Source organism: Cajanus cajan, chromosome 4 (genome assembly GCF_000230855.2).
Source record: "Cajanus cajan strain Asha chromosome 4, NIPB_CcT2T_4, whole genome shotgun sequence".
In the NCBI taxonomy this organism is placed as follows: domain Eukaryota; kingdom Viridiplantae; phylum Streptophyta; class Magnoliopsida; order Fabales; family Fabaceae; genus Cajanus; species Cajanus cajan.
Window position 1 is genome coordinate 43,986,451 of NC_138520.1, and position 11,331 is coordinate 43,997,781.

The following is an 11,331-nucleotide window of genomic DNA, read 5'->3' on the forward strand; positions in this document are numbered from 1 at the left end:
AAATTTATGGATATTCACAAAATAGTGTGAGACTGATTAATTATTTATTCAGAGCCACTTCATAATTTTGTATTTTTAAATAAATTAATTCAAAAGTAAATTAAACATGTATGGAGAATATATGAAGATTATATTACTACTACTAGGTTTGCAGTCCAGAGTATTAAAATAACGAATAAAATATTTTTTTAATGCACTAGTACAAATAATCATTTATGTAAATCAAAAATTTTGCTTACGTTGAAAATAAAATATTATATATATATATATATATGTGTGACTAAAGTGAGAATAATTGTTAATATAAAAATAATTAATAATATCTTTACATTAAAATAAATGGTTTAAAATATAAAATTATAAATAAAATCACATACAATCATAGTTATTTCTATCATTGTTATCCTCATTATTGTTATTATAACTACCAACACCTATACTTCCATTACAATGTTGCTACATCACAACCACCAGCGTCATCATTGTCGTCACTATTGTTATTATTGTCACTGTTGCTACTATCGGTATTATCATCACCGTTATCACCACCATTGTTGTCACCACCACCGTTATTACTAATATCATCATCGTCACTGTTGGAACCTGAAAAATTTCGATCTTGCTCACAAATGGTTTGGACTTCCGTTTGAAAATTTCATCGATTAGAGAATGTTCAGAAATCAAACTAATCCTTAATCAATGGTTTTAGAAAAAGAGTTTGAAGGAAACATCAGAATAAAAAGACTTTTGAAAAGTCAATCATCGCCTTCATAGCTAGAATTGGATTCGGTGGTCGATTACGTGTAAAAACCCTTGGTCAGAACAGGTCGTTCCTAAATCCAGAACGGGTCATTCTGACCCAGTTATTACATGAAAAATTTGAATTTGGAACGGGTCATTCCAATTTCAGAACAGGTCTTCCAAATTCAAAATTTGGCCACAAAATATAAATCTGGAACACCCCATTCCGATAACCAAAACAGTCGTTCCAATCAGACCAGACACCTATAAATAAGTGTCTCGTGCATAGTGTTGAGGATGGGAGTTGATCAGAAAAAATTGCCTAGTGAAGTCTCATACAACTTGAAATATTCTCTTTCTCCCTCCCTTTGTATTTCTTGAGATTTGTGAGATAAATTGTAGTGTGTAAGGCAGCCAAAAAGTGCCTTAAGTCCACCATATTTGAAGCACATTCTATAAAAGCTGATTCAAGAGGTATTCCCATTAAATTCTTTTTCTATTATCTGCTATTTCTACCATAAACATTGTCGTAAATAAGAGCAACCATGTAGACATTATAGGTTCAATCGTGTGATTTTAAATTTAAGTATGTAAATAATCACTAATAAAGGAGACTAAATATTTCAACTTTTATTTTCTATTGCACTAATTTTATCATAGGGTACTAATATAAGGCATTGTAGGGTGCCTAATACCTTCCTTACACATAATCGACCCTCGAACCCAATTCTAGCTATGAAGGCCATTTTGGTAATTTTATTTTTTTTTTCTGATGTTTTGAGTAAAATATCAGTGACACTCAAGAAAATAACGATTTTGCGACAGTTATATGGCCTACATTGCGACAGTTAGAACTGCCGCAAAGACACCATTGCGACGATTCACCATCTGTCGCAGAAATGTTCGTCATGAGTGAATTTTGTGACGGTTACTGGAACCGTTGCAAAAACTATCACAAAATTAGAATTACGACCCTTACAGTACCAGACGCACTAACTGCCTCTAAATTAGTCGCTAAATATTTATTTATTTTTATTAAATTTTATAGACGTCTCAAATTTGGTTGCTATTCTTCTCAAGGATTCTATTTCACAATACTTCACTTTTTAGCATATTTTGTCCTTACTTACACAGTTTATGGGAAACTCCCCAGAAGGTTGTCCATCCCTATATTACTCCAAGTCAAGCACACTTAATTGTGGAGTTCTGATGAGATAAGCTACAGAAAATTGGATACATATTGTCAGTATAAGTAGTACAAATTAATTCATTTAAGTCATTCTCAACTATACAATCTCATACTTATACTATCTTTGGATCTCTCTCATTCTGGTGTGTCTGAACCGTTATAAATATATAATAATTATATTACTAATAATAATTATATTATATTTAATTAATCTTTATTTATATATATACTTACTTTTATAATTAACAATCTACTTATTTTTATTTAAAATTAATATTATGATACAATTTAAATTATTTATTATAAATTTAAAAATTTAAATAATAATTTATATATTTTAAAATGAGAAATGTTATAATAACACCGGTGTAACTTTTATTAAGTATTACACCATTGAATACTTTTATATTAAATGTGAAATTTGTAAATCCAACCGTTGGATTAAAAGTTCATATCCCTTTTTGCCAACTATAAAATCCAAAAAGTTCACATTTTCTTTACAAAAGGTACATTTCTCTAAGTTGGCATATAAGTGGTTATCCCTAAGAATTATTAATACCTCTCTTAAATGTCCAAGATGCTCATCTAAGGACACTACAAGAAAAATTTCTGACGAAAACTTTCTGACAGAAAATTCTGTCAGAAATTTATGACAGAAAAATGAATCTGTCGAAAATTTCTGATAGAAAATTTCTGATGGAATATTCCATCGAAAATTTCTGACGGATTTATATTTCTGTCGGAAATTTTCGATGGAAATATAAATCCGTCAGAAATTTTTTATTTTTAATTCTTATTTTTAATTTCTTATTTTAATTTCTTGTTTTTAATTCTTATTTTTAATTTTTATTTTCATTTTCTAAAATTTGAATTTTTATTTTTAATTCTTATTTTTTATGTAATCATTTTTAACTACTTTTTATTTTTTTTAAAAAGATAAATAATTATCTTAGGTGTCACCTACAATAATTACGTACTATTATCGTATTGATATTTAACAACTCTAATTTTTTTTTTTAGTTTTTCAAAATAAATATTATTTATCTACCTTAAAATAATCAAACTAGTGAATTTATATTTTAGAGGGATGAAAATCAAAGAAAAATATTTTACTCATTTTACAAGTACGAAACAATCATTATAAATCTTACAAGGATAAAAAATAAAGAAAAAAATTGACAAAGACCAAAATCAAAATCACCCAACTTATAAGGACTAAAATATATTTAAACCTTCTAAAATTAATATTTTCGATCTTAACAATTATTTTAAATAAATAATATTTATTTTTAAATATTTATAAACTACTTAGAGATGTTAGTATATTATCTTTAAAATTATAGTAAGCAAGTTCAAGTATGAATATTTTCATATTTGTGTGTTTCATGAATTTTCTATTAAATAATTAGTGCATATATTAGTTTATTTAACACAAAAATTAGTTTTATATTTTAGAAGAAAAAAATAAATTTTTTATTTTCTAGAAGTAATAAGCTTAAAATTACACACACACACACACATATATATATATATATATATATATATATAGTGACGGATCCAGAAATTTTAGATAGTGGGGCAATACTTATTTATATATTTGTAGTATTAAAAATTTTATATATAACTTTTAAAGGTATAAATATATATTATAGTTATTTATTACAAGTTTTTTATATCTACGATTAGTATTAAAGATGAAAATAAATTAGGTCACACTATATTTTATTATAATTTAGTTGGTTTGAAACTAAATTTCTTTAAAAATATATATCTTAAGTATGACTTATTTATCTATCATAGATATTTTTTAAATGTTTGAGTAGAACTACAATCATAAAGACTTATTTTATAATAAATTAACACTATTAAAAATATAAAAATAAATATGTTAAATTTTATAAAAATCTAGTTTAATTTATTTATGATATAAATATATTTTTAATATCTAATATATATTTTAAGGTGATAATTTATTTTAAAATATATCTTATAATAACAATTCTAAATGGAACATAAATCTTCTAATTTTTCTTATTTTTATTTTTTTAATCAATGTATACAATTTTACTATTTTGATTTTTTCAATCAACGTATACAATAAATAAAAAACACAAAAGATAAACATGCATGCTATAAATTTTATTTTATCAAAGTTATTTATTTTAATATATTACATTATATATGTGAATATTAAGACATATATATATATATATATATATACATATATATATATCATAATTAAACTTTTTTAAAAAATTAATTCAGTATTGAGAAATTTTTTTTATCACATGAAAATTAATTTCCTTCAAAAATTTGACAGATATCAAATAAATAAACATTTTTTCTAAATCTATATACTTATTTTATTAGAATATAATTTTTATTTTTTAAAATATATTATTTTTTTAGATAAAAAATTATGTATATGTCAAATAGTAGTGAGGGCAAGTGCCCCACTATTCCAAACGTGCATCCGTCCCTGTATATATATGTGTATATATATATATATATATATATATATAATATAGGGGGTTATAATTATACCGGTGTAACTTTTACTAAGTATTATTGATGGAATCGTACTTGGGAATGCAAGAGGTGACACACTCAAAGATCCAAGAGGAGTTGACTAGACATGAAGGTTTGGGCCAGTCAGGGCCCAATGGGCCTGATGGGCCTGGGAAGGCCCAAGTTGAACTTTTCATGGGCCATATTTTGTTATAGTTATTTTCATATGTTTTTTATACATCATGTTAGTATAGGTATCATATATTTTGGTCTTGTATTTTGGACCACATAGAGTAGCATTTTAGGTTTTAGGCTAGTTGGGCCTAGTTTTGGGCTTCATGGGCCTTTGGGCTTTTGGTACCCAATATTGGGCTCATTTTCATTCTTGTAATTTTTCCTTTCCATTGTAATTGTTTGACCAATGTAATTAGGTCATTAGAATAGGAAAATACAAGGAATACTAAAGTATGCTAATTAGGTTAAACTAGGTTTAATTTGGAAGCCATTTAAGTTACATTTGAGTCACATGTTTTGCACCATTGGTGGCTGAACATGTGACACTCAAATTAACCCTAAATGACTCTCAAATCAGACCTAAATGCACCTTGGTACCTAAAATTTTCGGACTTACACATGTGCACCAAAGTTTGAATTCAAATTTCAAATTTGAATTCAAACTTTAGGCGCCAATTTGTGTAGCTTTGGTTTAGGTACCTATGTGCTTCATTTCCGTGCATACTTAAGTCCTCCCTTCACATTTTTGTATTCACTTTTGAACATATATGAAATTTGTGAGCCCTTGGCCGAGTTTCTCCTCTCAAAAGTCTCCAACCTCTCACCTCAAAACCTTAGGATAGTTTTCTTCTTTCCTACTTTTTGAAGTGAGAATCCATTGATGCTTGAGCTTGGATGCTTCCATCCAAGACTAAACCTAATTCCATCCGTGTTCCTTCTTCATTCAAGAGCCAATCCATTCGGTGATATTTCCTTGAAGAAGATCCGTGCCTAGGAGGAGCTTAGGAGGAGTTCATTCATCACCTCTCCTACTTCCTTCTATCAATTTTGGTATCAAGAGCAAGGTTTCTTCAAGGAGATAAGTTCTTCAAACTTTTGTGTCCGTGTTTGTGTTCTTGTGTTCTTGTGTTTGTCTTGCTTGAGTTTCTTTGTGGATCTATACGTTTTAATTCCTCTTGTGTTCATAGATCCATTGTTGATTATTCTTGATTTTCTTCCACAATCAATTTGTTTAGGACCTATTAGCTTGTGCTTGTTTTGATTTAATTTTGAGTCTCTCCATTCCTTGTATGTGTCCGTGATTGGACCCCATGCATATGCATTAGATTTTGGTTTTTAATCTTGTTTTGTCTTAGAGTTTGTGTTTAGTCCTTATATGTCATAAAATTCCTTGAATAACATGTTGACCTAATTTTGTTTTTAAGTGCATTGTTCTTTATTTTGGCTCTCGGTTTGCTTCTTTTTGTGTCCACCTATATGTGCTTTTTCTTCTACCTTATTGTGTTCACAATTTGCTATTAGTCCTAGCAAGTTTCTTTAGAGTTAGGTTTCCTTTATGTACTTAAGTTTTCAATTCACTTTCCTTTGAAATTTCTTAAGAAAATTTGTGTTACCTAAAATCTCAAGTGCTTAATCTTACTTCTAGTGCACTAATTTTGTGGATTCAATTTTAAAAAAAAATTAGAGGCTGAAAACAGAGATAAAACAGAGCCTAAAACAAAATAAAAGTTCCAAAGTTCAAAAGAAAAGTGTGCAAAAAGAATTCAATACAAAAACCTAAAACTAGTGCACTAGTTTCCTTGTTTTCACTTGAATTTTGACCTAACTTGTAGTATCGGTTTCTATAGCTTGGAATCATAGAAAAATTTGAAACAAAAGGAAATTAACTTCTGTGGAATCTTAATTTGGATCTAGAAAAATAAAGAATAAAAAAAATTATATAATACAAATTAAAAGGAAAAAGCCGAGAGGTGTACAAGCTAAAAAATCTACTTGATTCCTTGTTATTGTTTTGACTACTATTTGTTCTATACTTATCCAATTGCTTTCAAATTTTTTTTGTTTTGTTCATCTACTCTAGTACCTATCTAGGAACCTTCCTAACTGTGTGCTAGCTTTATTTGGAGTCTTAATTTTCAGTTTTACTTGTTGAACCTCTTTGTGTCTTGTCATATACACCTATTACTCTTTACTTTTGGTATAAGCTTTTCAAATTGTGCTTTTATTGCTTGTCTAGTTTTCTTTCATTAAATTCCCTGTGCTGGAAGTGGCCTCAAATCCTTGCTCAAGGATCAAGCATTGCTCAACAAAGAGTAGGAAAAGTTTGGACACTAAGACTACAACATTTTGACCTAATTTAGTGACCTAGCTTTTCCTAAACTTCCTTCACTTGAGTGACCATTCCTTTCACATTGTGAGGAAGCCACCATTAACCTCTTTGTTGTGTTTTCTTTTGCAGGTCCAGGAGCATCATATTTGAAGGATTAGTGGCGGATTAAACACTTGAATAAGTGTTAGAAATTTGAACAACAAATCCGTCACTAATTGGTCACCAAAACCGCCATTTATTGCTTTCTAGGCTAGTTTAAATTTTGCAATCTCTCTTGTATTTTAAAATCAATTTTTAAAGCTTGGAGGGAGTATTAAGAAGCTGGTCAGGTATATCTAACTCCTTGTTAGCATACTCCTTGTTAGCATTCTCACGTGTAGTACTAGTGGAAGTGGCTTGGAAATTTCATATGTTTCAAGCTTCCACCTAGGGCAAACCGACTAGTTGATTATCCTTGCTTCCTTCAAGTGTTTGAACTTTAATTTTGTTTACTTTGCTGCCTTATTACGTCTAGAATTGTGTAGATTTATTTGTTCACGTTTAGTTAGCATAAAAAACAAACCAATTGTGAAAAAGCATTCAAAAATTTTGTGAAAAGTTTTGGGGAATTGGAAGTACCACAAAGGAGTTTAGTGATTTCCACTTGAAAAGGCTTGGTTATTAAGTGGCTCTTTGTAGCTCACCTCCCTTGATAGTGCAATTTGTACACTTAGACTTCCAAGTGCTATTTTCATTCCTAGAAAATACCAAAAACATTTTTTATATCTTTTTGCATAGCATATAAATTCTTATTGCTTAATCATGAGTCATCATTCTCAAAGTAGTAGTGACTTTGAATCTCCTAAAAGTTTTAAAAGAATTGTCAAGGAGGTTGAAGCACTAAAACTTTGGAAGCATGAGGAGGTACATCAAAAACAAAAAGAAAAGATTGAAAGAGAAGTACAACTTCTTGCTCTAGAAGAAGAAATTCAAAAGATTAAGCAACAAGAAGCAAAACTTTTAAAAAAAATACATAAAAACAAAAGTCAAAAAAGTTCTTCAAAGAGTTCCACTAAGAGTTCCAATGACTCTCAAAGCCAAGAATATGATGGTAGCTTGAACATGGATGATTTCTACCAACCTAGACCTAGGAGAGTCATTAAGGAACCAAAAGTGAGGGAATCAAGGGTTGATCTCCCTTACTTTCATGGAAAAGAAAATGTGGACGCCTACTTAGATTGGGAGATGAAAGTGGAGCAAATCTTCATTTGTCATCAAGTAGGTGAGGAAAGAAGAGTTCCTTTAGCCACCCTAGCTTTCCAAGGACAATCCATGTATTGGTGGACATCCTTGGAAAGAGAGAGAAGACTTCACAATGATCCTCCCATCACTTATTGGAATGAATTGAGGAGTGCTATGAGAAGAAGGCACATTCCTTCTTATTATAGTAGGGAGCTTATGGATAAGCTCCAAAGACTCCAACAAAAGAACATGAGTGTGGAGGAGTATAGACAAAAAATGGAGTTATATCTCATGAGGGTTGGGATAAGGGAAGAAGAAAGATTGACCATTGCTAGATTTTTAAGTGGTCTCAATTTTGACATAAGAGATAGGGTTGAGTTACTCCCTTATAGGGACCTTGATGATTTGGTCCAACTTTGTATAAGGGTGGAACAACAAAATTTAAGGAAAAATTCTTTTAAAGGTAAAACTCAAACTAGCTCTTATATCAAGAAAGAAGACAAGAGGGAGGGTCAATATGACTCTTCTAAAAACTCTAGTAAGGGTCAAGAAAAAGAAATAGAAAAAGAAAAAGATAAAAATAAAAATGTTGTCACTTCTAGTAGTAAAACTAGTGACATCAAATGTTTTAAATGTCTTGGGAGAGGCCATATAGCTTCTCAACGTCCAACTAAAAAGGTTATGATTTTAAGAGGACAAGACATTTATAGCAGTCATGATGAATCTAGTTCTACCACTTCAAGTGATAGTGAGACTAGTGAGGAAGATCATCCAAGTGAAAAGCTATATCCTGTTGATGGTGATCTTCTTATGATCAAAAGGCTTCTTGGAAGTCAACCTTGTCCCACTTCACTATCACAAAGAGAGAACATCTTTCACACAAGATGTTTAGTTTCCAAAAGAAATTGTTCTCTTATTGTTGATAGTGGATCATGCTCTAATTGTTGTAGTACAAGGTTGGTTAACAAGTTAGCCCTTACCACTATTCCTCACCCTCATCCTTATAAACTTCATTGGCTCAATGAAGGTGAGGAATTGGAGGTAAATCAACAAGTGAAGGTCAAGTTTTCTATAGGGGACTATAAAGACAAAGTTTTATGTGATGTGATCCCTATGGAAGCTTGTCATATTTTGCTTGGTAGGCCATGGCAATTTGATAAACACACTATAAATGATGGCCTCACTAACAAAATAACCTTCACTCATATAGATAAGGAAATTGTTTTTAATCCTTTAACACCATCCCAAGTATTTGAGGATCAAAAGCAAATGAAAAGAAAAAGAAATAAAGAAAGGAAAGAAGGAAAGAGTGTGGATGAAGGGGACTCCACTTAAACATTTGTGAACAAGGAGAGTTATTTTATTACCAAACAAGCCTTGCAAAGAACTCTCTTTATTCATAAAAGTTTTGACTCTTATCCTAATGCTGCCACTAATCTTAAAGTTGAGAATGAGAAACAAAATCAATTTCAAACAAAGAATTTTCAACTTCGGGATATAGTGAAGAAGGAGAGGACTATTTTTAGTTTTACTCCTTATACTACTTCCTTGGAGGTGCACAAGGGAGAAAGTATTTTTGTGGTCTTAATAAAGCACCCAATTTTTGGTTTACATTGTTTGGTAGATACAACTTGTAATAATCTATATTCTATGTTTGCTTCTATGGGAAGATCTTATTCTTTTGAACTTAATATGATTCCTTCCCTACAAGACAAATATAGTTTATATGATTATAAGTATCTAGCAAACAATCAAATCCAAAATTGTTTAGGATGTTTTCTAGTAGTTTTTTCTTTATTTTTTAGGAAAATCCTAGGTTACCATTTAGGGTACTTTAGGCAAGATATAGTAGTGTTTAAAAATCAATCTTTCCATTGTCTTAGTCATAGTGTTCTCACATTTTTAGGTTTTACTTCTAGGTTTTATGCTTAGGAGAGGAGCCTATTTCTAGAGAGTCTAATATTTTATCTTTCTTTGTTAGGTTAGAAAGTAGGACTCCTCTTAGGATCCATGATCTTTTTTCTTACCATGTCACTTCTTATTCCTTGCATGTTTTACATGTAGGTGCTAATGTTTCTTCCATGCATCCTCTAGATTTGAGGACAAATCCTTTTCAAGAGGGAGGGGATGATGGAATCATACTTGGGAATGCAAGAGGTGACACACTCACAGATCCAAGAGGAGTTGGCTAGACATGAAGGTTTGGGCCAGTCAGGGCCCAATGGGCCTGGGAAGGCCCAAGTTGAACTTTTCATGGGCCATATTTTGTTATAGCTATTTTCATATGTTTTGTATACATCATGTTAGTATAGGTATCATATATTTTGGTCTTGTATTTTGGACCACATAGAGTAGCATTTTAGGTTTTAGGCTAGTTGGGCCTAGTTTTGGGCTTCATGGGCCTTTGGGCTTTTGGTACCCAATATTGGGCTCATTTTCATTCTTGTAATTTTTCCTTTCCATTGTAATTGTTTGACCAATGTAATTAGGTCATTAGAATAGGAAAATACAAGGAATACTAAAGTATGCTAATTAGGTTAAACTAGGTTTAATTTGGAAGCCATTTAAGTTACATTTGAGTCACATGTTTTGCACCATTGGTGGCTGAACATGTGACACTCAAATTAACCCTAAATGACTCTCAAATCAGACCTAAATGCACCTTGGTACCTAAAATTTTCGGACTTACACATGTGCACCAAAGTTTGAATTCAAATTTCAAATTTGAATTCAAACTTTAGGCGCCAATTTGTGTAGCTTTGGTTTAGGTACCTATGTGCTTCATTTCCGTGCATACTTAAGTCCTCCCTTCACATTTTTGTATTCACTTTTTAACATATATGAAATTTGTGAGCCCTTGGCCGAGTTTCTCATCTCAAAAGTCTCCAACCTCTCACCTCAAAACCTTAGGATAGTTTTCTTCTTTCCTACTTTTTGAAGTGAGAATCCATTGATGCTTGAGCTTGGATGCTTCCATCCAAGACTAAACCTAATTCCATCCGTGTTCCTTCTTCATTCAAGAGCCAATCCATTCGGTGATATTTCCTTGAAGAAGATCCGTGCCTAGGAGGAGCTTAGGAGGAGTTCATTCATCACCTCTCCTACTTCCTTCTATTAATTATGTCGTTCAATAACTTTATATTAAATGTGAATTTTATAAATTCAATCGTTAAATTGAAAGTTCATATCACTTTATACGTGTATATCAAATTTTGTTAAAATTGAACAACAACTAGAAGGTAATCAAAGTGTTCATATTTTAGTGTATTTTGAAATGAATATATTACATCAATTTTGTTTTATAAAAATGAAGTATCAAATCATCTTG